The sequence below is a fragment of the Triturus cristatus genome, chromosome 4_1, assembly GCF_964204655.1.
Source record: "Triturus cristatus chromosome 4_1, aTriCri1.1, whole genome shotgun sequence".
Lineage (NCBI taxonomy): Eukaryota > Metazoa > Chordata > Amphibia > Caudata > Salamandridae > Triturus > Triturus cristatus.
Genome location: NC_140585.1, coordinates 890,001,080 through 890,028,978, shown reverse-complemented (window position 1 = coordinate 890,028,978; position 27,899 = coordinate 890,001,080). Strand labels below are relative to the sequence as shown.

Here is a 27,899-nt window from a genome sequence, read left to right as displayed (position 1 = left end):
AAATATACTGTTGTTTATTTTTAGAACCAAGCAAGCCTGGCACAGGTAAGCATTAAATACTTTTCAGTAATACGTTGCTGAATATAGAGCAGTTTGAAAATGCAATAGAAATGGTACTTTGTTTGATTTACAGGGGATGCAGTAGGTTGCAACACTTAGCAAATACAGTACATTGAAATGAATAGGCTTTTTCAGTAAATTACAGGTTAGTTACTTTTTACGTTAATTATCTAACTCAGTGCTGGATACCTAGATTCAGCACTGGGACATTTCCTGCAAACAGGTAAGTAATTATGTTTTGGTTACTTGTGCGATTTTTAAAGAATATTTTTAGATTTCAAAACTCCACACTTAGAAACTTTTTGGAAGAAAATTGTCAATGCTATCCTATAGAGGAAAAACCGGTTATCCGTTCACAGGTAAGTAATCAACTATGGGAGTTAAGGTTCTGGGGTAAGACTCAGTGGTCCCCCAGGGTCAGTGATGCACTCTTGTTACACCCTCAGCGGCACTAGGGCGGCCGGGTGCAGAGTGTTGAGGCCCAATGTTATCCAATTAGGGATGGGGGCCTCTGGTTGGTGGCTGCTGGCAAGCAGTCCACTGGGTTGTGGGAGCAAAGCTCATAGGGTTTAGGTCAGGGCAAATGGGGAAACAAAGTAGCACAAAAGGTGCACCCTCAGCTGCACTGAGGCGGCCGGGTGCAGAGTGCTGTTTCGACGTCGGGGGCCCTGTTGTTTTCTATGGAGAACCTCCGGTTTGCAAGCACTGCAGGCAGGGAGATGAAGGACTTCTGGGTGCGACCACCACTTCGAGAGGTTAGTTGGGAAGTTAAGAGTTGGTTAGGCACCGTTGGTTTGGGCACACAAGGCCGTGGGGCATCTGCTGCAGGGGTGCCTTTTGGGGTCGGATCTTCTTACCAGCTCCTGGTCGTCGTTAGGGGGGCCTTCTGGATTTAGACTGCAGGCATCGGCTGAAGGCTTGAGGCAGGTCTGGGGTAACCGGATCTCAGGTCAGGATCGCTGGGGTGACCTCCTCGTGGTATTTTTCCACTCGAGCTCGGGCTGGGTTCGGCGGGTGCAGAGTGGACTGGATTCGCGGTTTCTGGCTACTGCCAGAGGTTGCTGTTTGAATAAATCCGGGGTTCACGGGAGAAGCAGTCTTTGGAAATGAAGGCAGGCAGGTCCTCAAGGGTTTTCTAGGTTGCTGGCTGCAGGACACACCAGGATTTCACAGGAGCAGGTTTGAGGGGAGACAGGCCTGTAGGGCTGGGGCCAAGTCAGTGGGCGTCGTCCTCTTGTTAGCTGGCTGCATGGCTGTTCGGTCCTTCTTCTTCTTTCCTGGATCTGAGGAAGCAAGGTTCAGGGTGTCCCCTAAATTCTAGATTTAGGGGCGTTACAGGTAGGTAAAGGGCAGGGACTAATTGGTCCCTTCCTTGGGATGGGTACACCCCCTATCGTGCCACCCTCCAATGGGAGGGGGGCAAGAGCCAGTCCCTGGTTGGTTGGGTCCCCCATCCTCAAGATGGTGGGGCCTCAGAGTTGTACTTCACCTCGCCTCCCCCACCTGAGGGGTGGAGTTGGCAGAGGTGGGCACGCCTCTTTCCCCTCACTTGTTTTTCCCTTTCCCTCACTTGTTTTTCCCACTCCCTCACTTGTTTTTCCCACCGGCTCTCCCACCCAAAGTGGGGGGGTAGAACCAGTGGGGACCAGTTGCTGAAAGCAGCAAATGGTCTGGGGAAGCTTACAAAGGCGGCATGCCTTTGAAGCTTCCCCTTCGTGAACCCTGCCCATCCTGGGGGCGGAGACTTGGCACCTTGTCCCAGGATGTGCATTGTTTCAGGCCCCAGAGAGCAGCAGGCTCTTGGCCCAGGGGTCCAGAAACATATCTGGTGGTGGCAGCTGAAAGCAGCCACTCAGCCTGGACAATCAGCCTGGACACTAGTGGTGGGTTAGTTTTCAGGGGGCATCTCTGAGATGCCCTCGGTGTGCATTTTTCATTAAATCCCACACTGGCATCACTGTGGGTTTAATGTGCCGAGAAGTTTGATACCAAACTTCTCAGTTTTCAATGTAGCCATTATGGTGCTGTGGAGTTCGTAATGACAAGCTCCCAGCACCATATACCCTTAATGGCAGCACTGCACTTGCAATGTCTTAGACACTGTAGGGGTACAGTGCTCATGCACCTGTACACTCACCACTGGCATAGGGCAGCCAGCTAGGGGGGTGACTGATCTATGCCAGGGCAGTGGGTTGTAGGCATGGTAATGCTATCAAGGAAAGGGACGAAAGGGCTTATGGAGGTCCAGCATACAGGCCCTTGTCTAAGTACCAAACAAATAGAGTATGCAGTTCCTAAGGGGATACAAGGTGGATAGGCGTGAGGCGGGATCCAATGATGGCTAAGAGAGGACGGATGGGGAATTTCTAATATGGCTGCCGCTAATGCACCACAGGTTGGTGGGCAGGTCACAGTCTAATGTCGCGCCACTCTCGGAGAAGCACCGCAATGCGTGCCAATTCCGCTGGTACTTTTGCAGCCAGAACCGGGTTTGCAGTCATCTCCTGGATCCGGCACCGTAGGGTAGGCCGCTGAGTGGGCACGAGACAAACGTGAGTACTTGGGACCCTTGCTCTCCTTTTCCTCATAGGTAATCTCTCCAACTCTTTGTGTGTACAAGGCAAGCCTCCCGAGGGACTGTGCTCTGATATCACCCCTAGGTATCAGCAGGACACTACCACCAGGCACGTACACTACAAGTACTCACTGAGTGATGACAGCATGTCGACATCAGAACTGACGGTCCGGGCAGGGTGTTTGACCCCTCGGGCCATCACACGTTCGGCCCTTGGTTCCGTGTGGTTTTGACACCACTCAGGCAGTGGCATACAGTCCTTGAGGTGAAGCGCTGACAAATAGCCACCCCGGGCGAGGCACTCCGCCCTTGTTACATCAGACGCTGGGTCTACCACACCAGACCATGAGAATAGACCTTGCTTTCTAACTTTGTTGCCTCTAACAGTTTACCACCTTTGGCCCCTTTAGGACGCTCGTTACTTTAACGTGTCCATTCTATGCCGCGAATCGATGGGGCCAGCCATGATTACATTTTAGGTGAGTTATTGGTTCTCACAGCGCTACTGCCACAGTACCTTTTAACGCTTTTTTAACACACTTTACCTACCGCACTAAACTCTATAGTTGCATAATTAGTGCTTGACTTATGATATATAAGCAATTGCCACGTGAAACGCACAGGGGTGTTGTATAGGAATGTGGGTGGCATAATCCTCCTAAATCGTCATGATCAATATGACTTTCTTCATTTTCTCATTATAGATTGGCTACTGCACCTACGGATACTACACCTTCCTGGTGCAACAAGCTGGTAAAACTAGGGTAAAATACCACATTACCACTGACTTGAGTGTAGATACATCATTTATTTAGGTCCTGAAGAATTGCCGCCAGATCCACCCGACTAATAGGCAAGAAACATGTTGACCAAAAGGTAATTTAAGCGCAACTCTCTTGAACATCACTGCAGATAGTCGCTACACTGATTTTTAATCCGGGTGGGAGGCAGGCTCATTAAAATCAGTCTCCCTGATCCTCCCATTCCCCTATTTTAACTCACATGGTCTACTAGAACCTACACTTCTGCACTTCTACACTTTTAAGGCCCCTTACACGCACTGCACCATACGGCAAGGAATAGAAGATCTCCGCCAAAGAGCCCCTACATAGAGTGCCCGTCGGGTATTGCAGCCCCGACCCGACGAGGAGCATGCCCTATGATAAAGCATAACACCCAGCGGGCTCATTCCGAAAGGAAGGATTCCCCATCTTTCCTCTCGTTAGCCATCATTGGATCCCGCTCACGCCTATCCACCTTGTATCCCCTTAGGAACTACATACTCTATTTGTTTGGTTGTAGGCATGGCACACAGGGATGTCTGACATGTCGACTTTTTACTTTGTTCTGCACCAAAACACGCAGTCTGCAAAGGCAGTGTGTGTAAAGGTACAGGGCCTCTAAGGGTGGCACAATAAGTGCTGCAGCCCTTAGAGGTCTTCCTTGGTCACAGTGCCCTGGGTACCTGTGGTACCATTTACCAGGGGCTGACCTGTGGCCAGAGATGCCAATTGGTTTAGTCAACTCCTTGTATTCCATTATTATATGATTTAGGTCTCCAGCCCATTGAGGACATGGTAAGGTATAGACCCCTAGCGTTTTGGCGTAGTCTGTGGACCACACCGGAACTGTCTATTTACGCCAAAGCACTACTGGAAGTTAAAGGGCTTGAGGGTTCACATAGGATCACTTGGTTGTCCGAAATCAAAACATTGCTGACTGATATAGGGTTGGGAAATCTTTGGGCTAATCCGGACACAGCTGTTTTTCCTTCGAAAACTGTTGTTAGGGATGCTTACTGGTGCATGATTAAGGCCAGGAGATTTGCTTCCCTTACGGGTAGTTCTATGACTGTAACGTTCCTTGCTCTTAAGGATGAGTCCGTTTATGAAGGATATTGGGACACTATTACGAAGCAACTTGATCGTAAACTGTATTACCAGTTTAGAGTGGGCTCCCTACAACTGCGAGGGCTAACAAAAAGCTGGAGCCTTCTTGGTAGTGATAAGTGCCCCTTTTGTGTGGACCAGATAGAATCCATGGATCATTTTCTCTTCTGCTGTCCGGCATATCTATTTCCACGGCGTGTGTGGCTCCGTCCAGTATGTCGTTTAATGAGAACTCGTTCTGCACAGGTAGCTAGTAGAATTTTGAAATCTGACACTTCAAAACCTGTGGTTATAGGTGTTGCTAAATTCATCAGCTGGGCTTGGATTCTTATGTCTCGGAAGGTTAAAATCTAACTTGTCATATATGTCATTCCGTTGATTTTTAACAACCATTATTCCATGGCTACAGGGTTACGTATTGTGTCTTTATACTTACCTATTACGCACAGTCATTGTGTTTTAACAATATGTATATTTAATAATTTTTATTGGTTTTATTAACTTCATATTTATTGTTATGCGATATAACTATTTTATATGCATTTTTATTATGTATAGTATGTCTTTTATGATGAAAATCGAATAAAGACTTTTTGTATGGTATGGTTTAGTTTTGGGGAAAGAACACAGGCCCTGGGAACCTGATTGGCAGGGACCCAGGGCACATCAAGAAAAAGGGCATCAGTAGTCTGGCAAGAAGTGGGGTGGTTACTGCAACAAAAACCCACTTTCCTACACCGACCCAGTGGATTAACTTCATGCCTGACTGCTATAATGGCGGACCCGCTGACAAGATGAGAATCAAATATTTTTTTTAAAGTTCAGTTCTTTGCATGTTGACATCACTTAAACCTACATTTGAATAATGCGATGGGAATTTGCTTTAAACAAAGAGGTGAGGATAGTTTAGTATTACTGACCACGTTCTCCTCAGGGCTTCTGCTCCCTCTGATTTTTCCTAAACTGCGAGTAGAAAAGTTCACCTTCCCACAAAGCAGCAAACTAAGGAAAACCGATCTAGTATTTCAATTCAAATTGCAGCCCCACTTTTATGTTCATATTGATGTGTTAGAAGGCAGGGTTCTGGTATTCTTTGCATTCAGTTCCGGTTTTCTTTTACTTTGGGGTACATGTTGGTTTTTCTACTCTTTATTTACCCTGGGATTGTTCCTGGCTACAGCACTTATTAATCTGACCGCAGAGTGGTCTTCAGTCTCCAAAGAGGATTTTTGTTTTATTTTGCGTCTTTAGTCCGTGTTCTTTGGGCTTTGTTCAAAGTTGTTTTATTGTTGTACTTTGCTCCTGCCATTCGGTTTGAGGTGTGTGCTGCACTGAGGTTGGTATCCACGTGCAGCCCACAGAGCCTCGTTAAATTGAAAGAACAGAGTGGCAGTGATATCTGTACCGAACTCGTATGTATCGGAAGTGGATACTGGTGGACACCAGACCAAGTAAATCCATTTCTTGTGTATTTACCAACTGCACATACCTAGCTCAGATGATCTCCCCTATTTGAGTTTGCGAAACTACGTCTTGGTTCTTATAAATCTAACGCATCTTCTACCTCCACGTCGCACTGGTGACTTTCAGTCTGTTGATTGAATTTATTATTTAGTGAATTAAAATCATAGCAAAAAGTTACAATTCATACTAAAACCAAAATTCCAAAAATGACACACCTCCAGTTTTGTTTTTCATAATGTCAAAGACATTTGTATAATTACTAGAGGTAACACGAAAAATACTTATAAAAAAAATCTAAAATCACCTCATGTAAAATACCAGGAGCAAAAGATTAACCTCTGCGTCAGCCTTTTTTAGGTCTCGGCTGCGAAGGCTGCGCTTGCGCAGTCTCGCTCCGAGATTTAATGACTTGGAGAAGAGGGGCTTGAACCCGCCCCTCTTCTCCCCTGTTCTCCATTGGCTGGCCTCGTAAATGCTGGCCAGCCACTGGAGAAGAGGTCAGTCACTCCCATTAGGCCCCGTCCTTTTCGGATCGGGGGGCGTGTTTTTTGCGAGAAGTCTCAGGGAGGAGACAACAGCAAAACACGCCCCCGAATCCGAAAACGATGCTGCCTTTCTCCGAGGCATTTCTGCTCTGCCTCGGAGAAAGGCAGTGGTGTGCTCGTCCGCTCCCCCTGCTGCTCTGGTCTCCTCACCTCTCCTCACCCTGTCCTGGCCGCTGCGCCACACCTCTTACACTTGGTTATGTGTGTATTTCCCACTCGTGCGTTATATATGACTAAAACACCCCACGCTTCCGACGGTCGACCGTCTATCTCGGTCTACCTAGAAAGTACATTTACACTTTCATTACATGTTTCATCTGTTTGTGGCGTTTCATCACCTTCAGCCTTCCACAGAGTTAGCAGTAACATAATTACGAATAAATCATTAAATCCGGGACACAAGCTAAACCCCGTTCTGCGGGCTGTGTCGGCACGAGGCAGCTCCTGCAGCGTCTCGGCTCAAAGAGGGCGGGCACGTGTGTGACAGTGCAAGGACAAAAATGGCGAGGGACACAGGCGCATTGAGAGAAGGGGGCTGCAGAGAGGGGAGTAGTAAAGCCAGGTCGTGAGAGAAATGTTTTTTTATTCATTCTGGTAGGATGAAATTTTATTGTCTCCTTGACTGCATTTTATGAATGTGACTGATGCTGGCTAGCTTCCCGTTCAGAGGTCGACCGGGTGACATCGCGTCTACGCTCTGCCAGTGCATGTTAAATCCACAGTTCTATATATGGCTCTCTAATAGCAGGGTGAGCGTCGAGCTTCCTGTTCTCAGACACAGCCTGGCTCCCTCACACCGATGGCGAAATATGTCTCCTTAGCCTTCCCTGCAGAATGATAATTTTGTAATTTTGCAGAGTGCTGTTGCATTAGGAGCCCTGGCTGTCAAGGGCGCCATGTGGTGTTTATTGGGAGCAGGCTTTAGTGGTGGAGGTGTTTAACGTTGCCTCTATGCACTCCCCCGCCCCTCCCCCATGCTGCTTTCCTAGAAACTGTTGTCAAGGGGGGCAGCCTGCTGCAGTGAGCAGATGTGCTCTTGCCACAGGAGGGTCTAACTGTTTGTCCCACCTCTCTCCCTGCAGAGGCTGTAATGTGGACATGGCATGCATCACCGCGCTTCCATGCGCCTCCCTTCTGTTTGAGCTATTGTTCGTTTTCTGTCAGATATCAACCTCCTCCTGCCTCTTGGAAAAGATGGAGAGAAGGCGGGAGTAGCAATAATTCACTAAAAGCTTGTTTTACGTCACAACTGATTTAAGCTGAAGGGTGTCTGGGAGAAAAGCCATCGAAAGATTATCTGATCTTTTTTTTAAAGAGAGAGAGAAAAGACCTGGTTAGCTCTTTGTCAGAGCAGTACACGCAATTTTACTAAAATTAGCTTCTTGAATTGGGGGGAGGCTGCTGTACGGGGAGCCAGTCCTAAATCTGATTATCCCCTTGTTTCTTTGCACTACCGCTTCCCCGTTGACATTGCAACTGCCTCTGGCTGGAGGGGAAGGAAACAGCCAGAGCTTTAAAGGGTATGACATTCGGAACAAGCCCTGCGCGCGCGGAGAGCCGCAGACCCAGAGGGCAGGAGCGGCAGCAGAGAAACGCCGCGCGCTCGCAGATGACGGCAAACCGGGTCCGCATGTTACATTTTGAGGGCGAAGGGCTAGGTTTTCATGCGTTAGGCACTGACATTATTCATGTTTATTAAAATACGTTACGGATGGAAAAATCAAATTAACAATACCAATATATGCAGCTACTCTCGATCAGCAGGTGCTACTACAAAAATAGATTCATTACATTAGAGGGGGGCTTTAAATATCACAAACCCCAGCCCCAAATCACATTGTTTTCTTAATTATATTTTTTTCCTACAAAGTTTGCAACAAATCTCTGATTATGTAGGTTTGTAATTAACGGACGTACGTTTTATCCAGCCCAGGGAATCTCGTGGCACCTACCTCTTAAAATACTGAATCAAACATAAGACTTTCTGGCATTAGAAAATGTCTGCAGCGGGCATACACCACACAATTAGCCCTCCAACGTCCACTGATGTATCTACGTTCTAAAAGAAAAAAATTAAGCAGGTAGATATTTTCAAGAAGCGACAGGACGACTTATTGCCACATTCAATATACTGAGTGCTAATATGCACGTTCAGGCGCGCAACACCCATTGGACTCAAAGGGCTTCAGCCACCCCGTCGTGTGTGGCAGCCGGGATGAGACAGCTTCCCGGGCATCCACACAGCTGCACCGGAGCACTTCACGGGTCTTTAAAAGACTGTTTGCATGTTAATGAGGCCTTGCTGTTGTTTCACCCCTTCTAAGAGCCCCTGCAGATCCACTATGCCTATTGCTTAAAGATCCAGCCCCCCCACCCCAAATTTTTTCTTAGCCCCGCCCCCGAAATTTGGCTCTAGTTGCGCCTCTGTGCACGTTCATACCAATAAAATGAACCACCCCACCGCCGCACCTTTCAGGCGCTAGCTGTGCGTGTGCTTGTATTCAGCAACCGACCAGAGATTACCCGTACACAGTCTGTAGTAACCTCGCAGAAATGGACGCTTTTCTCAAATCCCACGTACGCGCTTATTAAACAATGTCCGTTTCTCGCTGCACAATGTAAAATCGGCCATGTTTTCTTCACTAAATTTAATATTTCACGGAACAGGACGTTTGAAGACCTGGCACAAACATTATTCATGGTACAAACTGCCCTGTGCTGCGACACCTTTGGGTACCCCCGCCTTAATCTGGAACCACCTCCACCTGTATGATTTCTGAAACTCTCGGGTTGACCTGCGTCACGTGTGCATGTATATCCCGTTGTTAATTTCTCCTGTGAACTCTGGTATTTGTCGTTCAGCTCTCAGCGACTTATGCAAGCAGAGCTACCCAGTGGTCCTATGACAACCGACCATGGCAGCCTTTCATGACTTTTCAGTAAACAACACTTCGCTTCGGATAATATGTAGCCTCACACAAGAGAGAGACCTGTATAACTACATTTCCCAGAATACACCGTGTTGGCTAAAAAGCCAGGTTAGGATCAAGATATCAAAAATTATATAACCAGATACTGCGCCTGAAAATGAGAGAGACTGGAGAGCACTCAAGCCTTCTGCAGCAGCCGCACTCGGAAAAGAGGGGTCTGGCCCAGTACACAGCCCTGCCAAGTTTCTTATGTAAATGTGCACCATCTTCATGTGTAACTTACTGCTCAAGTCCAGGTGTTTTGTTTACGTTCCGCGATGTGTAGTCTTGTTTATTATGCCATTATACAACCAGGGCTGCAAGTCCCAGAATTCACAGAACAAACATTTACAATGCAACGGTCTCGGCATTGTTAAAGTTAAAGATATTGGCATTGCTCATGACAATGCCGTTTCTTTCAATGTTTTAAAAACAAACACATAAAAATAATGTCATGAGCAATGCCAATAGCTCTAACTTTACCAATGCCGAGACCATTGCATTGTAAATGCTTGTTGTTTTTCCTGCTCACCACCCGCGACCGTCCCACTTTTTTTCCGAGCGCTGCACTACCACCTGCTTTTCTTGCTGCCCACTTTAGCCCTGCCCATTGCCCCTGGAACTCCTTCCCCGTCAGGCGCCTACTGAATTTCAGCCACAGCAATAACCAGCCATTAAGCAGATACTACCTGGCTCTGCCTGCCCCACTTACCTGTGCCAAGTTCTCCCACTATGCCTTGCAGCTGTAGCTCCAATGCTGTTCGAGGCCCCCATCTGCTTCCTTTCTCCATCTAGCATGTCTTTACTCTCTAACTTCCTGTGAACAGTTTCTTGTAACTCTTGCTCTCTCCCTCTTCGCTCTACTTTTTATCATGCTTTGTGCCTGCTTTCCAAACACTTTTTTTGGTACAACTTTTCAACATGGTGTACAGCAGCCACAATGCTCTACAACATAGCTTAAAAACATTGGAAAGCCAATAACCCTGGCTAAACACGTGCAAGGTTCCATAGGTGAGACCTATTGGCTATGCCAATGCTTTTTATTTTTTTACAGTAATCTCGTAAGGCTGCTCAGCAAAAATGTGCTTTGTTTTCCTGCGATTTCGATGCCTTGCACATGTGTACATGTCCCATTGCTCACTGGTGTTGGCTACCCTTTGTCATGCAGAATTGCCTTTGAATTGACTAAAGCTGTCAAATTACCTCCTACCTATTTCCAACTTTACTCCCATAATCTGTGTGCCTTTCCAAATGTAAGGCTCATTGTAGTAGTTTATGAACATTGCCTTCACATTAAAACAAGTTTGGGGAAGTTTCTAAAAAGGCCCAATGCACTGCTTGCTCTTTGACAATTTAACCTGCTTTTGAATAAGTATGTAGCACACGTGTTAAACCCGTACCATAGCAATAATAGCATATGACGTCTGATAAAGACAGCCATGATCTCAGTCTACGTAATTATTGTCACGGCCTGTATGGTGTCTAAGGTGGTTATAAGTTTATGTGAAATTGCACAAAAAAAGTGTACAAGACATTTTATACGTTTTATGTAAAAGATAGGTGTAAGTCTACATGAGGAAGTTGTAGTACATGCTCAATGTTCTCTATGCTCATGGAATGTTTATTCTCCTATGTTCTTCATTGCCTTGTGAGTTCTAGGTTCTCTTCCAAGACAGTTGCTGTTGGCTTCTGTTGTGGAGAGTCCGTTCTTGTGTTTGCTCTGACTTATTAAACTACTCTACAAGAAGATACCTATCTTCCCCTGCTTATTTACAACAGAAGTGTTCTCTCTTTCTAAAATAATTGTGCAAAAAGAAAATTTTAAATTGAAACTCGCAGTCAATAAATAGGATTGTTGAGAAAAGAAATAGTGTGATTAATGGTGTCGGAGGCAAATTTGTGTTTATAAGGTCATTGAACTGATTCCGGCCTCTGAAATCCTTATAGAATCAACCCCCTGTCTTTCATGCCCAGTCTGATAAAGAGAGCCATGATCTCAGTCTACGTAATTATTGTCACGGCCTGTATGGTGTCTAAGGTGGTTGCTGTGAGCTCATTGTTTAACGTTCACTTGTCACAATCTTGCTAAATGCTGGCCTGAAAATGCGCCTGACTTTGACCCTTTAACCTGGGGTTCAATTTTTAGGTCCATAGATTTCGTGAACTGTGCTGGAGTCCTTTTCTTTGGCAGTAGTAACAGAAGAGAGGTGACTTCCAAGGGACAGATGGGATCCCCGACAGAACATTCGTTTTGGCGGACTGGTGGAGAAGCAGGCTTATTCTGTTAGACAGTGTCAATGAAAAAAATGGCCAAGATGTCAGGGAGATACAGTGATCGTATTTGTTACAGTATTTATGGATAATAAAGTGACAGTATTTATTTTACGAAAGAAAGTGCAGTAATCTTTAAATAATAAAGAGTTGTCGTTTTTTTGCTTCACTCCCGTCCCTAACCCACTCATCCACCTTTTTTTTTTATTTGAATACTCGAATCCGTATATTTAAAAAAAAAAAAAAAAAAGTCCCTGTACTTTTGTATGCACGCACATGACTGTTGAATGCATGCATGTGCCTACAGGCGCTGCATGGTTGTGGAGCATGGCTACAAAGCATTGGCAAAGCCAAGAGGTCTTATAGGCAAGACCTATTGGCTTTGCCAATGCATGTTTCCTTATAAGACAGTTTTGTCATTGAGGTGTGATAGGCTAGTCGAAGGTACGTGCTTTGTAAAATTGTGCCTGTGCATGTAACTAAAAGGTCAGAGGTTGAAGGGCAGACAGGCCTCTGACCTGCATCCTCTCATGGGCAACAAGTGGTCGCCATTGAGCTGGGAAACGTTAAATGCAGGAAGTATCTTGCAGCCAGCGTCACATATGAAGAGTGCCCGCTGCATCCTGTTCTACTCTACAATAAATAATTCGCTGCTGCAAGCCTTCGTGTTTTCATTGGACGCCTGGGTCTCGGGATACATTTACGTCCGTGATCTCGGATTTCTTCCCTGGAATGTATCCTGCGGTTTGTGGCTTCTAAAGCTTGTAAATACTGTTCGTTTCTGTTTGGATTGTCCTGGGGTGGCTTTTTCTCGGCCGTCATCAGTGTATCGTTTTACTTTTCTCGTTTTCTCCTCTGATGTTGCTTAACGCTGGCTCTCTCGTTTCACGGGACGGCGCGTTTGTTGGCTGCGGAAGTCTCCACCTGAAACAGTCAGGTGGGGGCGGCTGACATCTGGACCAGATGTCAGCTTATCTGAATTGCCCTTCGCCTATTCCCGAGTCCCTTGAGTAAACATGGTGGCGCGAGCATGCACCCGTTTGTAAAGCTGTAAGTTAGCATCAGCCTTGAACAGGACATGGTAATGCAGGATTGGGACATCTCAGAACAGCACATGATAATGCAGGGGCTGACTCCTCTCCGAACAGGACATGGCAGAACAACTGACACCACATGACATTGACAATGCAGCTGTGGTCTCACCTCTGAACAGGACATGGTAAAATGTATTTACTCAGATCTGAACGGAGCTTGGTAATGTGGGAATTGGTGCATCTCAGAACAGCGCGTAATGCAGGAACGAATTCCTTTTCCAACATGACTTAGTGGTACAACTGTAGACGCCTCTCAGAGCAGCACGTGATACTGCAGGCATGTGTTCCGACCTGAAACAACGCATGCAAATGACGCACCTCAGGGCAGACTACGCTGATGTAGATATTGGCCAATATCAGAACGGCACATGGTAATGCAGATATTGATTCGTTTCAGAACGGCACATGGTAATGCAAATATTGACTAATATCAGAACGGCACATGGTAATGCAGATATTGATCCGTTTCAGAATGGCACATGGTAATGCAGATATTGATCCGTTTCAGAACGGCACATGGTAATGCAGATATTGATCCCTTTCAGAACGGCACAAGGTAATGCAGACATTGATCCATTTCAGAACGGCACATGGTAATGCAGATATTGATCCGTTTCAGAACGGCACATGGTAATGCAGATATTGATCCCTTTCAGAACGGCACAAGGTAATGCAGATATTGATCCCTTTCAGAATGGCACATTGCAAAGCAGATATTAGCACGTCTTTAAGGAGGGTGTGGTAATGGGGGTGTGGACTCATCTCAGCCCAGAGGATGGTAATGCGGTTATTCAGTATGTCAGATGTGATATTGACCTATCTCAGAACAACCATTGATAATGCAAGTGTTGGTTCATGTCAGTAAATGTCATGGTGATGCATGATGCCTGGGTGAGCAGGAATCGACTTCTCTCAGCAGATTAGACAGGAATGCAGACGTTGACTAAATTCAGACCAGGGTATTCTAACGTATGTATAAAAGTCATGGGTAGAATTTATGTATTTGCTTGATTTACGTCTTAATCTCCAAATTATTGTATTGAAAACATTTTTTAAACTTAGTGCGCTTGCAATTTTTTGGTTTCAGAAAAAGCCAAAATGTCTTTAACGACCAGAACAATTAGTATGTCCTTCGTCGACGTCGAAGCTTACAATCATGAGATATAACTATTTTCAGTTACAAATTCCGGGCATTAAAACGCGATCTCTTCAGTTCTAGGAACAGTGACCTATTGCATGGTAATGCTGGTATTGGCTCAGCTGGAGCTGCACAAAATTACTCAGATGTGAGTAAACAGCTGCATAAAACATGGGGATTTAGGTATTGACTCCTCCACAAATAGGACTCCTGTGCTGTTATTGACCCATTTCTGAATGTGTCATTGTAATGAAGGACTTGACTCCTCTCACACGGCACATGGTATTGCAGGTGTTCGCTCATCTCTGAGCAGCACATGGTCAAGTAAGGTAGTGACCCATTTCCGAGAGGGTCCTGAACCTCCTGGGTGCCCACTGAGATGCCCAGACCAGCAAGAGAAAAGCCTGAGCATAAGCAGGTAACCTTACTTACCATTAGGAAAAGGTATCCCACCAAGAAAGGAGCCTCCGGCTAGCTTTAGAACCGCAGAGCACCACACATCATCCCAGTTAACCGAAACACACTGGACACCAGGATGCTCAAGCTACCCATAAGGCCCTGGAAGCAGCAGGAAGTCGTTACCCAGCACCGGAAGCGGCACAGAGAACAGTAAGCCTCATTCTCTGGACACACTCAGTAAAGACTATGAGTCCCCACCGCCAGGCACTCCATAACAGTAGTATGCAGCCCAAGGCCCACACATAGCTGGCTACAAGCATGGGCGCAGGCAAGACAAAGAGCTCAAGAAGGTGTCCCACCCACCTTCACCCCCAAGAGGGCGTCCCGACAGGGACGCAGGAGAGGGCAGCTGCCACACAAACAGGGCTGCTATAGGGAGATGGCCTACAATGAATTCTCACCCTGACGGTACCTGGCTGCCACTCGCAAGTACAGACGATGCCCCCTGCCCCACCGCAGGAGAGGTGACCAGGGGGGGAAAAAGTCCTCTCTCTCCACTCGTGCTGAACACTCTGCTCCAGTGTAGAGGTGAGTTACAGCCCTCCTGGGATCAAACAAGAGACACTTGTCCCAGCGAAACAGTGGCTGAAAACAGGAGCAGGAGTGGATATGGGCCCCTTTTTTGGCTCCTCCCCAGAGAGTGGTAGAAGGCGTTGGCATTTGGGAGGTCATTTTGATCGTCTTGAAGGTGAATTACCTCCGCTTGAAGGAAGGGGGTGAGGAAGTGCCCCTAGAGATAATCTCAGGCTGGACATGGCCGTGCAGGTACTGGCTCGTCTCAGAGCGGGCTGTGGTAATTCAGGGTATTGACTCCTCTAGAACAGCACATCTTTATGCCGCTGTTGATCCATCGCTGAACTTCATCCCCAAGAACACAGTAATGCAGGTCTTGGCCTATATCTGAACGCGCTATCATGAGGCACGAGTTGACTCCTCTCGCACAGGAGATGGTATTACAGGTCCTGACTCCTCTCTGAACATCACATGGGGCTGCAGATGATAACACACGCAGGAACAGACCATTTGACAACAGGCTCTCATACGATGGCAGGCGCTGGCATACAATCTCTAAACATACAGACACACCTGGATGGCTGGAGGGAGGGATGCATACCAACTGCTATGTTATTGAAGAAAGACACCATTTACAATGTATGTTTTTAGCTCCTCTGTGGAAGGAATTAATATGGAGAAGAGACTGGAGTGCCCACACCGATTTATCCTCCTGGAGAAATCACTTCTACTGGTGGGCGATGAAACGTCCCAATCTCACGCCCGATCAAATTTATCTTCTCTTTCAATGATGGCTTGTGGTGGGTACCTGTTACTGTGCCTTCTGTATGCCTACTAGCTGCATAATTACACTAGTCTGCATAACTCAACACTGCCAAGCTTTGGTTTCCAACCAAAAAATGAAGATGTTCTTTATGGATGAAACAATTTCATTGTCTGTTTTCCTGCTTTAAGTGAATGCAGTGTGCTTCCGATTTGCATTTTACAACAGCACAGTTGAAAAATACCATCTTGCTGCACACATTATGTTCTTTGACAGCCTTCAAACCTCTTCATCAGTCTTTGTTTGGATTTCTTAACACACATGAAGTTGCCCATGAGATAAAACATTGTAACGAGGCACGAAGGAGGGGAGTCCCACTTTGAAATTGATGACTTGTTTTAGTCAAGCAATGCGGTGATACACACAGACTCCGACAGCAATTGCCCAGTGCCGGATTGGTTTGCGTGAAGATAGGTTTTGTGTTGTTTTTTATCGGTGCCACCAATGGAAAGAGGTGACTCTTCAGAAGATTGTACTTTAGAATGTTGGAACAGTTACACTACACTTCTGATTAACATGTGTATGTACATCGGCTGCTGCTCCAGTCACAAAAGCTGCAACTCTACATAGCAGCACAGAACCCAAAGCCCTCTTTCCAGATCTCCAAATGATTTAACGTGAATGAAAAGAATGTATATGGTCCACTATAGCCGAGGTGTCCAAGCACTAACTGCTTTTGCAGCAAACATAAAATAAGCATTTGCAATGCAATAGGTCTCGCATTTACTAGAGTTTGAGCTATTGGCATTCTAAATCACAAAGCCTTTTATTTATGTGTTTTGAAAACGTACAAGCAGTGCGTAAACACCCACTTTGTACTCCTAGTACTTGCTTACGAAAAGCAAGGCTGGCAGCAACTATGCCTCTTTTGCTGCCAGCCTTGCTTCTCGTAAGCAAGGACTAGAAGTACAAAGTGGGTGTTTACACACCGCTTGAAGGTTTTTTTAACACAAATAAAAGGCATTGTCATTAGAATACCAATAGCTCAAACTCTTGCAAATGCGAGAATCTAGGAGCGAGAGGCTATACTTCACCAAGGAATGTTCATCAGAAAGAGGTGAGAGAAAGATGGATGAATTGAGAAAGCACTAGATGGCCTTTCAGCGCTAGAGGAAGCTAGATGGTTGGAATGGTGCTGGTGATTTGAGCTACAAGGCTGAACCGTCAGGTTAAACAATAATCCGAAAGTGTGAGAGACAGAGCCAGGGAGGCGTGAATTATTGGGCCCCTGAGCAGTGACTGGTCCCCTTTCCCCCACTTCAAGGCTTGCAGTGAGAGGAGAAGTGTCATTCTACTGCTTTATCAAGAGACATGAAGTAGATTATAGAAGATTAGAGGGTGTTGGAAAGCTTTTGAGGGCAGTGGAGAGAGCAAACCTCCAGCCGGGGAGACAGTGCGAAGGAAGAGAAGAAACGCAAGGACCTGGAATCTGGGGAAGAGAACCAAAGGGAAGAGAAAATGAAAAAGCATTTGCAATGCAATAGGTCTCGCATTTATAGGAGTTTGAGCTATTGGCATTGTAAATGACAATGCTTTTTATTTAAGTTTGGTTTTTTTAAAACATAAATAAAAGGCACTGTCATTTATAATGCCAATAGCTCAAACTCGTATAACTGCGAGACCTATTGCATTGCAAATGCTTGTTTAACTAGGTTATTGTAACACCCGCTTTTTACAGGGCCAAAAAGCAGCGGAACCGTATAACATGGCTGTGTTATCACTCTATTGTTATATATGTCTAATTTAAGGCGATAGATGCTTTATTTAGGTAAATGTTAGTATAATCTAAACATTGCATGTATCCACTTATGAAAGCTAATCACGTGTAGTAAAGACCATGTGTCACTGTGCAGCACTTTACAAAAATAAAAATTACAATATTCCATCTGCAAGTGATAAGCCAACACAATTTCCTTTAGATGTACTTTTCGATAGCAGGCAAACGGTGTTTTCTTTTTGAAGTCTTTTACCGCAGACTAAGAAAAGCATCTTACGTTCCCTGATATAAATAGTGTCTGGTAATTCCCTCATAAACAGGGCTGTAAAATATTTCAGAAAGGAAAGAATAAAAAAACGTATTGTTTGTTCTTCGAGAACTCAAACCAGAGATCTGCCTTATCAGAGCGGAGAGAGTTATATGGTACTAGCCCTAAGCCAGAGATAACAGACAAGTGGGGGAGGGTGGGGGGGGAGTGGGGCTTCGGTTTAAGCAAAGAGACACGGAGGTGCAGAGACGGCTGCACGGGAAGGCCTGCCCCTGGAGCGTGCTGGTGCCGGTGAGGCCTTCAAGCCTCAGTATGGGCCCCTGGGGCCCACACCTGAGCACACCATTCATGCCTTCTGCACGAGTTGGGCCCCGAAGAAGGTTTGGTTGCATTATAAGGGGCTTCTGTGGAAATATTGTACTGTAACTGGATTTATATAGCGCTTATTGCCTCTGACGAGGCGCTGAAGCGCTTTGAGGCGTGAAACTCCGATTACTACTGCAATATAGAATTTATAAAGCGCTTCGTGCCACTAATGCGACTACGAAGAGCGCCACTGGCCTGGTAGGCATGAAGAGCCACCCTCCCCCGTGTAATGCCAGCTGCTGCAACAGGGGGAGGGACGGACTCTGAGGAGAGAGAGCAGAGGAGGAAAGAGTAACAGAGAACCAGTCTGCCAAGTAGGTGCGAACGTTAAAGTGAAAGTAATCATTTCGCAGGTGCTTTGATGTTCGCAGTGGCCGCGCGGCTCACTGAGAACATCAAAGCGCCCGCGAAATGTACATGCAGGCTGCCAACTGGTGCGCGCGCCCGGCGCACATGCACTGTAGTTGGGGGCCTGAAAAGCACTCGTTTGCACTTCCAAATCACCGTTTTCTATAGCTCTCGCCAGAGCAGCGCTAAAGCGCTGGCGAGACCTAAAACTGTTTTTTTCATGTTACCACGTACAAAACAGCCTCCTTGTTGTGTTGCAGAAAGGAAAGTGAGTACTTTGTTGTTCACGAAGTGCTACAAGTTGCTAGGGGGTACATCATGTATCTTAATTATCAGCCTTCTGGCACAGGCCATATTGACTGAAGCAAATGGGAGGGGAGGGGCTGTCCTGGAAACTGCATCGGTCTGGGCTGTGACACACGTGGGGGCTGCTAAAGCCTGCTGTGGGGTAATGGCGGAAAGACAACAAACTGCCAGAGAGGGGAGGAATGTCTGTCAGCAAGTGTTCAATCCACAAGGGTCATAGTATCTGTAGCAAATGGGGAGGGGCTATCTGTAAATCTAAGGCCTGGGATAGATTAAAGTGATTACTCGTGTGAAAAGCTATTTAATGAAATTACAAAGATGCAATAGTTTGTAATAATACATTTAAAATAAAGATCTTGATGAAGCTTACAGCAGGAAGAATAAATTAACAAGTCTGAAGTGTTTTTATCTGAAGCAGCATCTGCGTTTTCTAAGGATTTTTTTATTTTCTCAGTTAGCCTCGATATTTTCTTTTATCCATTTTTTCCCCAAGAGCTTGCATGCGGGGGAAGGGAGCGAAGAGAGCTGAGATGAAACAACACCTTGGCTTCTGAAGGGGGAGAGCGGAGAGCGAACAGGAGTAGACTGCTAGAACTTGCCTCACACTGTTACTAGTGATTCCTGTAAATGGACAGCCATTTCAAAGAATGCTGGTTAGAGAAAAAGCACAGCTTTAACTGGTTCCTGGGAAACACAGCAGAAGCACCCGTTAAACTCAGAGTTAATTACATTGTATTAACTATGCTTGAATCGCACCTTCCATGAAGCATGTGCTGTAGAGTAGAAAAAGTGAAAGCATGGCGCTCATGGACGTCGTGCTGAGCCAAGAAAACTCTGCACTGTGAAACAAGGTGTGGGGGGAGAATGAATAATTACCTTTGGCCATGATGTCAGCTGGGCTGGCTGCTCTTAAGCGGTTATGTGCATGGGGCCCTTCGCCTAGCATACCCCCTGCTCACAACACCCCAGGGCTGAGCTGTTATGCTTTAAATTGCTGCCCCCATTCTGGGCTCAGCTGCATTTCCGTCATGATGCACCTAAAAGTGCAAAGCTGAGAAGACAGCAGAGAAGCGGCATGTATTTACAGTTCGCTGGCGCCCTCACTGTAGGCGTACGTGCACCTTGGTCTGCCATGCACAGTGCTCACAACCAGCGCGACTGATGTGGGAGAGAGGGAATGATCAACAAGCGGCGACACAGAGTTAATAAACTTTTACTAACTGCGCTTGAAGCTCGGCGTCCCGTGTCCGTGAAGCGTGTGCTGCTGAGATGTGAAAGTATAAGTGCGGCATCCATGAAGTGGGTGCCATGCTGAGCCACGAGAACACTGCACTGTGAAACAAAACTAGTAATGTTGCCTAACTGCGCTTGAAGCTCGGCGTCCCGTGTCCGTGAAGCGTGTGCTGCTGAGATGTGAAAGTATAAGTGCGGCATCCATGAAGTGGGTGCCATGCTGAGCCACGAGAACACTGCACTGTGAAACAAAACTAGTAATGTTGCCAGTTGTGGGTGTGCTGGCAGAGGAGGCTGGGTCTGCGGCCGCGAAATTGAAAGTGATCGTGATCAAAGCGGCCGTGCGGCCGCGAAAGTGAAAGTAAGCGCGGCGCGCGCGCCCGCGCACATGCACTGTAGCTTTAGGCCACGGCAGCACTTTGTAAAGCCCAGATATAAAATGTCTCTTCGAGCCTTTGGCTCGCGAGACCTAAACAGAAGGCATCACCTCAAAGTGTTTTTGCACAAGACTTCCGGTATAGCTACAACCTTGCAAATTGTGTTGTCTTGGCTTAGAAAGACAACTTCTTTCACTAGTGAGCTAGACTGCTGCAATAACATGGCAGGGCGTAGCTTGGGATACACATTAACTGCATACAGGCTGATTGAAAGAATGACCTGTGCACGTCCCCTACTGTCTTCTTACCTCATGCAACAGATAAAAACCACAAGATTTGGCAAAGCCAATAGGTTCTGTCGCTGGCTTCAGGCCTTCTACCTTTGTCAATGTTTGTTTTCATCTGTTGTCATTTTTGTAACAGTTTATTGTTGAGAAAGCTGCTGAACCCTCGTCAATATATTTTAAAAAAATGTCTGAAAGCAAAAAGAGCACACATTGCCATAGTAGTGACTGGCACCACTGAAAGAAAGTGCTTTGTGTGCAGATGTGCTCCTTGTGAAAGAGCAAAGTGCCTTCACTAGTCTTTGGCTGACGTGCCTGTGCTGGAGCGGAAGACGCATGTGAATGACACACCATTAGACTAGCGGATGAATAAAGCGGATTAAAAGCCCCGACAAGTAATAGTAGGCGCACAACGTGACATTCACTCTTCCCATTTGCCCAAGAACTCTCAGAAACAGAGCGTGTTGTCCATGAGAGTAACAGTATCCCTTTGGGATATAAAAATTATCAAAGCATCACTCTTTAGCGGTATTAACTTGACGAAGGCTGCCAGGCAATTAGGCACAACATTACACTTGAACTTGAGCTTGGCCGTACACTTTAGTGGCCTTGGCCTGTCAAAGGCAGTAAAGAAGATATGCACCACATTACATTTGAACTCTTGAACTTGGCCATACACTTGAACTTGGCCGTCTCGGCCCACCAAGCCCCCACTCTGCTGTGCACATTGTGCCAGCAGGCCCCAACGCGCTACAGCGAACAGTTGCACTACTTGTAAACCAGGGCCCCGCATGGCACACTGGCATGCCCACCGGGGTACCTGCACTCAGGCAGCCTCCCCAGGGTTCACCTCAGTCCATAGGTTGAGGGTTAGGGCAGAAGAGTCAGGGACCACCAGCAGGCCAGTCCCCCCTTCCGCCTACCCTCTGCACACGTGGCTCCTACCCCTTTCTGGGGGCCATCCAGTTGTTGAACCGCCATTGTTGTGCTTGCTTGTTGTTAACTGTCACCGTTCCGCCCTCGCTCTCTTGCCGGGTGGGTGGGTGGTTGACGATGTGCCCCTGCAGCTTGCCGGAGGTTCAAAGGGACAAAGAGGCTGACGATCGCAGGGCGCGGATTTAAATAACCTTCCAGTGCACCCCGATGACGTCACCTCATTCAGCCCCCTTTTCGGCCCGGGGGAAGGTCCAGTCCCGTGGCGCTACTAAGGGCGCCCCTCCTCTAGGCGCGGGGGGCGCCGGTCATTATATATATATATATATATATATATATATATATATATATATATATATATTTTTTTTTTTTATTTATTTAAATCTAAAGGTCTTGGCTAGTATCGAACCTAGTGTTTTGTAAACCAGGCCTTTCTTTCTCCCATTGGGAGGGAGAGGATAAATGTATATGGGGCTGATGGTGAGGGAAGGAGCGCGCATGGTGAGGAGTAATATTTCGGTGCATTAGCTACTGTGATGTGGAAGTAGGTATCATGTTCATGTGTGCAATAATATGAGAGGATGGGGCGTCGGACCTGGTTTTGTGAAGCGAAGAACCATTTCCGTGTGTCATAAAACACACGTTATGTACAGCTTCTTTTTGTGCAAGTGCACAAAGGTTGCGCAGGACGGGCTGGTTCAAAGGCCTTCTTTTGTATCCGCGGCAAAGGAATTGGGTTGCTTACCACAAAAGATGGGATTTCTGTTGAATAACGACTTCTAAAGCCTTTAGCTGCAAATAATAGGTAGTGAGGATTTGTCTGAAAGTAGGGCTGCTTGCATCATTTTTTTCTTCTTTTTAAAACCTCAATCTATTTTTAGCCCTGTTAATCCCCATGGTAAGACCTGGACTGTGTCTATCCCCATGGTAAGGCCTGAACTGTGTCATCTTGTGAAAGTTCGGAACTTTGTTCTGTTTCCTACATTTGCATAGTGTTTTGAAATAAACTGTTCACTCCTTTCATTCCAGGCTCTCACTTCAGCCTCCTTTGTGAGCGCCTCATGTTTTGAAATGGCACAGCATTGTTAGGATGTACTCGATTAGAATGAATGACTATTTATAACTTAAAATGTCCAAATGTTGGATTGTGAGTTAAAATACTGATCCGACAAAGGAATTTTTCAATATTTTAGATTGCTTCGCCTGTTGAGCAAGGCGTGTTCAATATTACTTCTAGCATGAAAGGAAGCATCTTGCATAAAACATATCTGCATTCATTCATATTGTAGTAGGTCCCCCCCAACATCTCTTGCTGTATTGGGGTAACCTTTTCTAGGTGTGTAAATTCAGGTCGCTGTGGAGAGCACTTTTAAAATGAGAAGGGTGCTTTATGTAAATTAAGGTAAAGTGCACAATATTTAATTTCAGTCCCCAAAGATATGTTTTGTAAACTGCACATGGAATCCTGACTTCGTTACAGCCTGTTACTTCTACCGAATCTGCAATAGGCTGGAAAGGGGGTTGCCACACCTCGTTGTAGCACAGAGCCCTCTAATACTGACAGCACCTCCTTTTCAATGCAGAGGTGCTTCTGATCTAGGCGGTGCCTTTCTCAATAAGTAGCGCCCTTCGACACCATCATCACATTGTTTAATAGACGGTTCCCTCTAATGAAACAATACTCCATTTTGGTGTTTCATCAGGCTGGCCCTTGTGCGCTGCGTCTTTAGTCTAGCCTTGGTGCTGGTGTATTCCTTAGTCTGCCATGAACACTCACCCTGCCATACCTCTGTCACTGAGATATATGTCCCCTCCCCCGCACCCATAATCTTAATTTCCTTTGATATATTCTCAAATCTATGAGACTCCACACTCCCTCCGCACGCCCTGCTAGCTTTGAAGGGAAAGCCTCAGTGGTTCCCGAAACAAATGTCTTAAACAAGCCAGCACGTGTTCCGTCACTATGGATTATTTGCCTTAGACTTCATCAGGGCTCACAAATTAATTGCTGCCTAGTCAATATACATGTCCAATCTAGTCAAAATCTAAGTAATAGATCAATATTCACTTAATGTGTGGTATAGGAAATTGTATCCCAACAGAACCCAATGGGAGAATACTCCATCCAAGCATTGTGCCTTCCGGCACGGTTGACTATATTTAACATGTATATTGGATAGGCAGCACTGAATTTGTGAGCCCAGATGAAGTTGGAGGTGAATATGCCATAGCGACGAAACATGTTGGCTTGTGTGGGTTTTCAAGAGGGCTTCGGCTTTGGGATTTCAAGAGGCCTGTGGATCTTGTGAAGAGACTGAAATGAAAGAACACAGGAATATTATTTGACTCTTCGGTTGATTGTTCTATACACATTTGAGTGCGCTCGCGGGGCGTCTGTGTAGGTTGGAAATAATTATTGCTTCTTTGTCATGAAAATGTTTTCATTGTTCATTAAATTTAATGATGGACCAGAGACTGTGTTCTCAAAACTATATCAAGAGTGCACACCCAGTACAGAAACATCTGAAATGTTTGACTTTTCATTTAAAAATATGTTTTGAATCTGATGTTTTGAATTTTACAGTACCTCCATTTCTGCTGATTGCAACATTGTTTGTTTTACACAAGCTATTTTACTCCGTCCGTTATAACGGAAAGTGTTAATTAAATGGTGTTTTTTTACGTTCTGGTAGCAGGGGTGGTCAAGATAGCTCGCTTTGTGTATTATGCAGGCAATTTTTAAAGTCCATTCTGACTCTCTGGGGAGCTAGTGCAGTGTGGTCAAACATTTTGGCTCCTGGTGGGAGTCAGACTGCCATGTGGTGAATGGGTTTCTAGAAGAGCTATAATGCATCTAGAGTGGTCTGACAATAAGATGTTGCCCCCAACAAGCAAAAGAGGATCAACACCTCTACCACATCCCTGAATTCTGTCCAAGGAAAGGGTTTGAACTTTTAGAGAATGAGCAGTTGGAATGAGGCAGTTATCATTAACTTTAAGACTTGACTTTGCATCATGTTGTCTTGGTCCTTGATGAAACCAAGCGACTTAGCACAGAGGACTCATTTGAGTGAGATGTTCAAGTGTGAAAGTTGGAGAAGCAAGTCCCAGATTGGAGGGCGGTTACTTTGGAGTAGAGTAGGAGAAACTCGATTTTTGCATGAGTCGGTTTCAGGGACAAAGCGCTGCTGAACAGTGTTACGTTTTAAGATCGAAGCCTACCAGACAGCACAGGTGTCTGGTTTGCTAAGGACTCTTGGGGACGTTCGGAAAGCTTCCCTAGGAATGTGTTCTGGCCACTGTTTGCCATTGGTTTTGGGGTATGTAACAGGCCTTTAAATCTTGTTCTTATCTTGTCACATTTGTTGTGCGTTCAAAGACAAAGGTCAAATAGCAGGCTCTGTCTTCCATCAAGCTTAGTGTTTACTTTCTTTCTCTGTCTTCAAAGTGACAGGATTTATGTGATAATCATGCTGGCTACTGAGTATATTTGAGGAAGACTGTAATGTTATGTTTTTTTCTAGCAAACAAAATTTAAATGTCTGTAAATTAACTGTGCAGCTATTTCAGAATATATCAGAAATAAAAATGCACAAATGAGGCACTTTTTTGGTAATTCTGAAGTATGAAGGAAATACATATTTAAATAAGATCAAAACATATACTAAGTGATGACATTTCCATACATTATCGTTTGTGTTCTGGATAGTTTCATCAGTAAAACTGTATGTCAGTGCAGATGTAATTGTCATTTCATTTGAAGATGTGTTATGTGTAATGGCAGTGTCCTACCGCACCATGCATACCCCACTTTACCCCATTCTACTCTGCACCACTCCACTCTTTTCTACTCTACAGCACTCTACACCAGTGCAGTCTATCCCACGCTACTCTGCTATGCACCACAGCACTTTTTTCCACTGTACTCTGCACTACTTATCTATGTGCTACTCCACTCTGCAACTCTTCTGCAGCACTGCACTTTGCCACTCTTTTCTGCCACACTGCACTCTATGCCACTGCACTCTATGCTTATGCACTCCACTCTGCACCACTCCACTCTGTACTACTGCACTCTACTCCCCTATTCTCTATTCTGCAACAATTTATGCCACTACAGTCTACGCCATTGTACTCTCACTGCACTCCACGCAACTCTATTATACTTTTCATCACCTTACTCTGCGCTACTCTACAGCACTGCATTCTACGATAGACTACTCTGCAAATCAACTCTACGTCACTTCACTCTACTCCACTGTACTCCACTCCGCACCACTGTACTCTGTCACGCTACACAACTCTCCATCAACCCACTCTATGCCACTAAACTCTACAACACTGCACTCTCTGTCACTGAACTCTATGCCACTCTTCTCTGCACCACTGCAATGTATGTCACTGCACCCTACTCTGCACCACTCTACTCTGCCTTTCTGCTGTACTCTACGCCCATGCCCTGTACGGCACTACAACCTATGCCACACCACTCTGCATCACTCTTCTGTACCCCACTGCACTCTTTGCCAAACCACTTTAATCTACTTTGCACCACAGCACTCTACAACGCTGCACTCTACGACACTGCATGCTATGCCACTGCATCTACTCTGAAACCATCTACTCTCTGCCTCTGCTCTCTCCGCCACTCTATACTACTCTGTGCCTCTCCATGCAACTGCAATATACCCTGCGCCACTCCGTTCCCCACCACTGCACTCAACACTACTTTACTCAAAACTAATACACGCTAAGCCAATCTACTCTACTGCACTATATGCCACCATACTCCAGTCTGCAACACTCTACGCCACTGCGCTCTACGCCACTCTATTCTATTCCACTTTGTCACTTTACTCTGCACCACTTTATGCCACTGCACTCTATATCAATGCACTCTGCCCCACTCTTCTCTACACCACTTCACTCTGCAACACTCTACTCTGTGCCACTGCACTCTACTCTTCACCAATCTACACTACTGTCCTCTACACCACTCTACTGTAAACCAATGCACTCTACACCAATTCACTCATCACCACTGCACTCTGTGACACTCTGCTCTGTGACACTCTGCTCTGTGACACTCTGCTCTGTGACACTCTGCTCTGCAAAAATGCAATCTCTGCCACTGCATGCTATGCCACTCTACACCATTGCACACCATGACCCTGCACTCTATACCAGTCTATACCACTCTATTTTACTCTACACCACTCTACTCTTCGCCACTCTGCAGGCAATCTACCTACACCACTGCACTCCTCACCACTGCACTCTACAACACTCTACTCTGCAAGACTGCACTCTCCTTCCTTGAACTCAACGCCACTCTACATTAAAGCACTGCACGCCATGCCACTGCATGCTACACAACTCTACCCTCTGCCACTGCAATCTACATCACTCTACTCTACACCACTACACCCTGCACCACTCCACTCTACTTCACTCTGCAGTGTTGTAGAGTAGATTATTTGAGAGTAGAGTGAAGTGGCGTGGAGTGCAGTGATGTAGAGTAGATTGTTTCAGAGTACTCTATGCCACTGTAATCTACTATGCACTACTCTATTCTATACCACAGTACTCTAGGCCACCCTACTCTACATCACTGCACTCCACGCCAATGCACTCTATACCACTTTACTCAAAACCAATGCATTCTACGCCAATCTATTCTGCATCATTGTACTTTACACAGCTGCACTCTAGGTCATTCTACTCTATTGCACTCTACTCTACAATACAACACTCTATTAAACTCTACTCCACTCTATGGCACTCAAAACACTACTCCACTTTATGCCATTCTACAGCACTACTCCACTCTGATGCTCTGCGATATTCCCTCTATGCCACTCCATGCCACTTTACAAGACTCTGTTTATCAACACATCCCACCACTTCACTCATCCACATACTACACCACTCCACTCCTTGCCACTCCACTCTGACACTCTGTCACTCTATGCCACTCCACCCCACCCTACTCTCTACACTTTGACACTCCACGTCACTCTCCTTTACACCACTAACATTTTGCCATGCTGAACAGCAGCCACTCTAGTGAGAACTATTGGCTTTGCCAATGCTTGTTTGGAGTATGACTGTAGGATTGAGATGTCGCATCAGGGTGATACTTTAAGATAAAGTATGTATGAATGCTTAGTGTTCTCTGTGCTAAAATACTACCTTCTGCTCAGAGTGTTTGAGCTCTCGATTTACGAATCAGGAAAGCCATGGTGGTAAGTGCAGCACAGACTGCGA

At 45.9% G+C, this 27,899-nt stretch overlaps 1 protein-coding gene across 3 annotated transcripts in view; it reads left to right on the top strand.

Annotated features, from left to right (window-relative positions):
- TSPAN33 (tetraspanin 33) overlaps positions 1-27,899 on the top strand; it is a 185,527-nt gene that overhangs the window by 47,080 nt on the left and 110,548 nt on the right. The window lies entirely within an intron of this gene.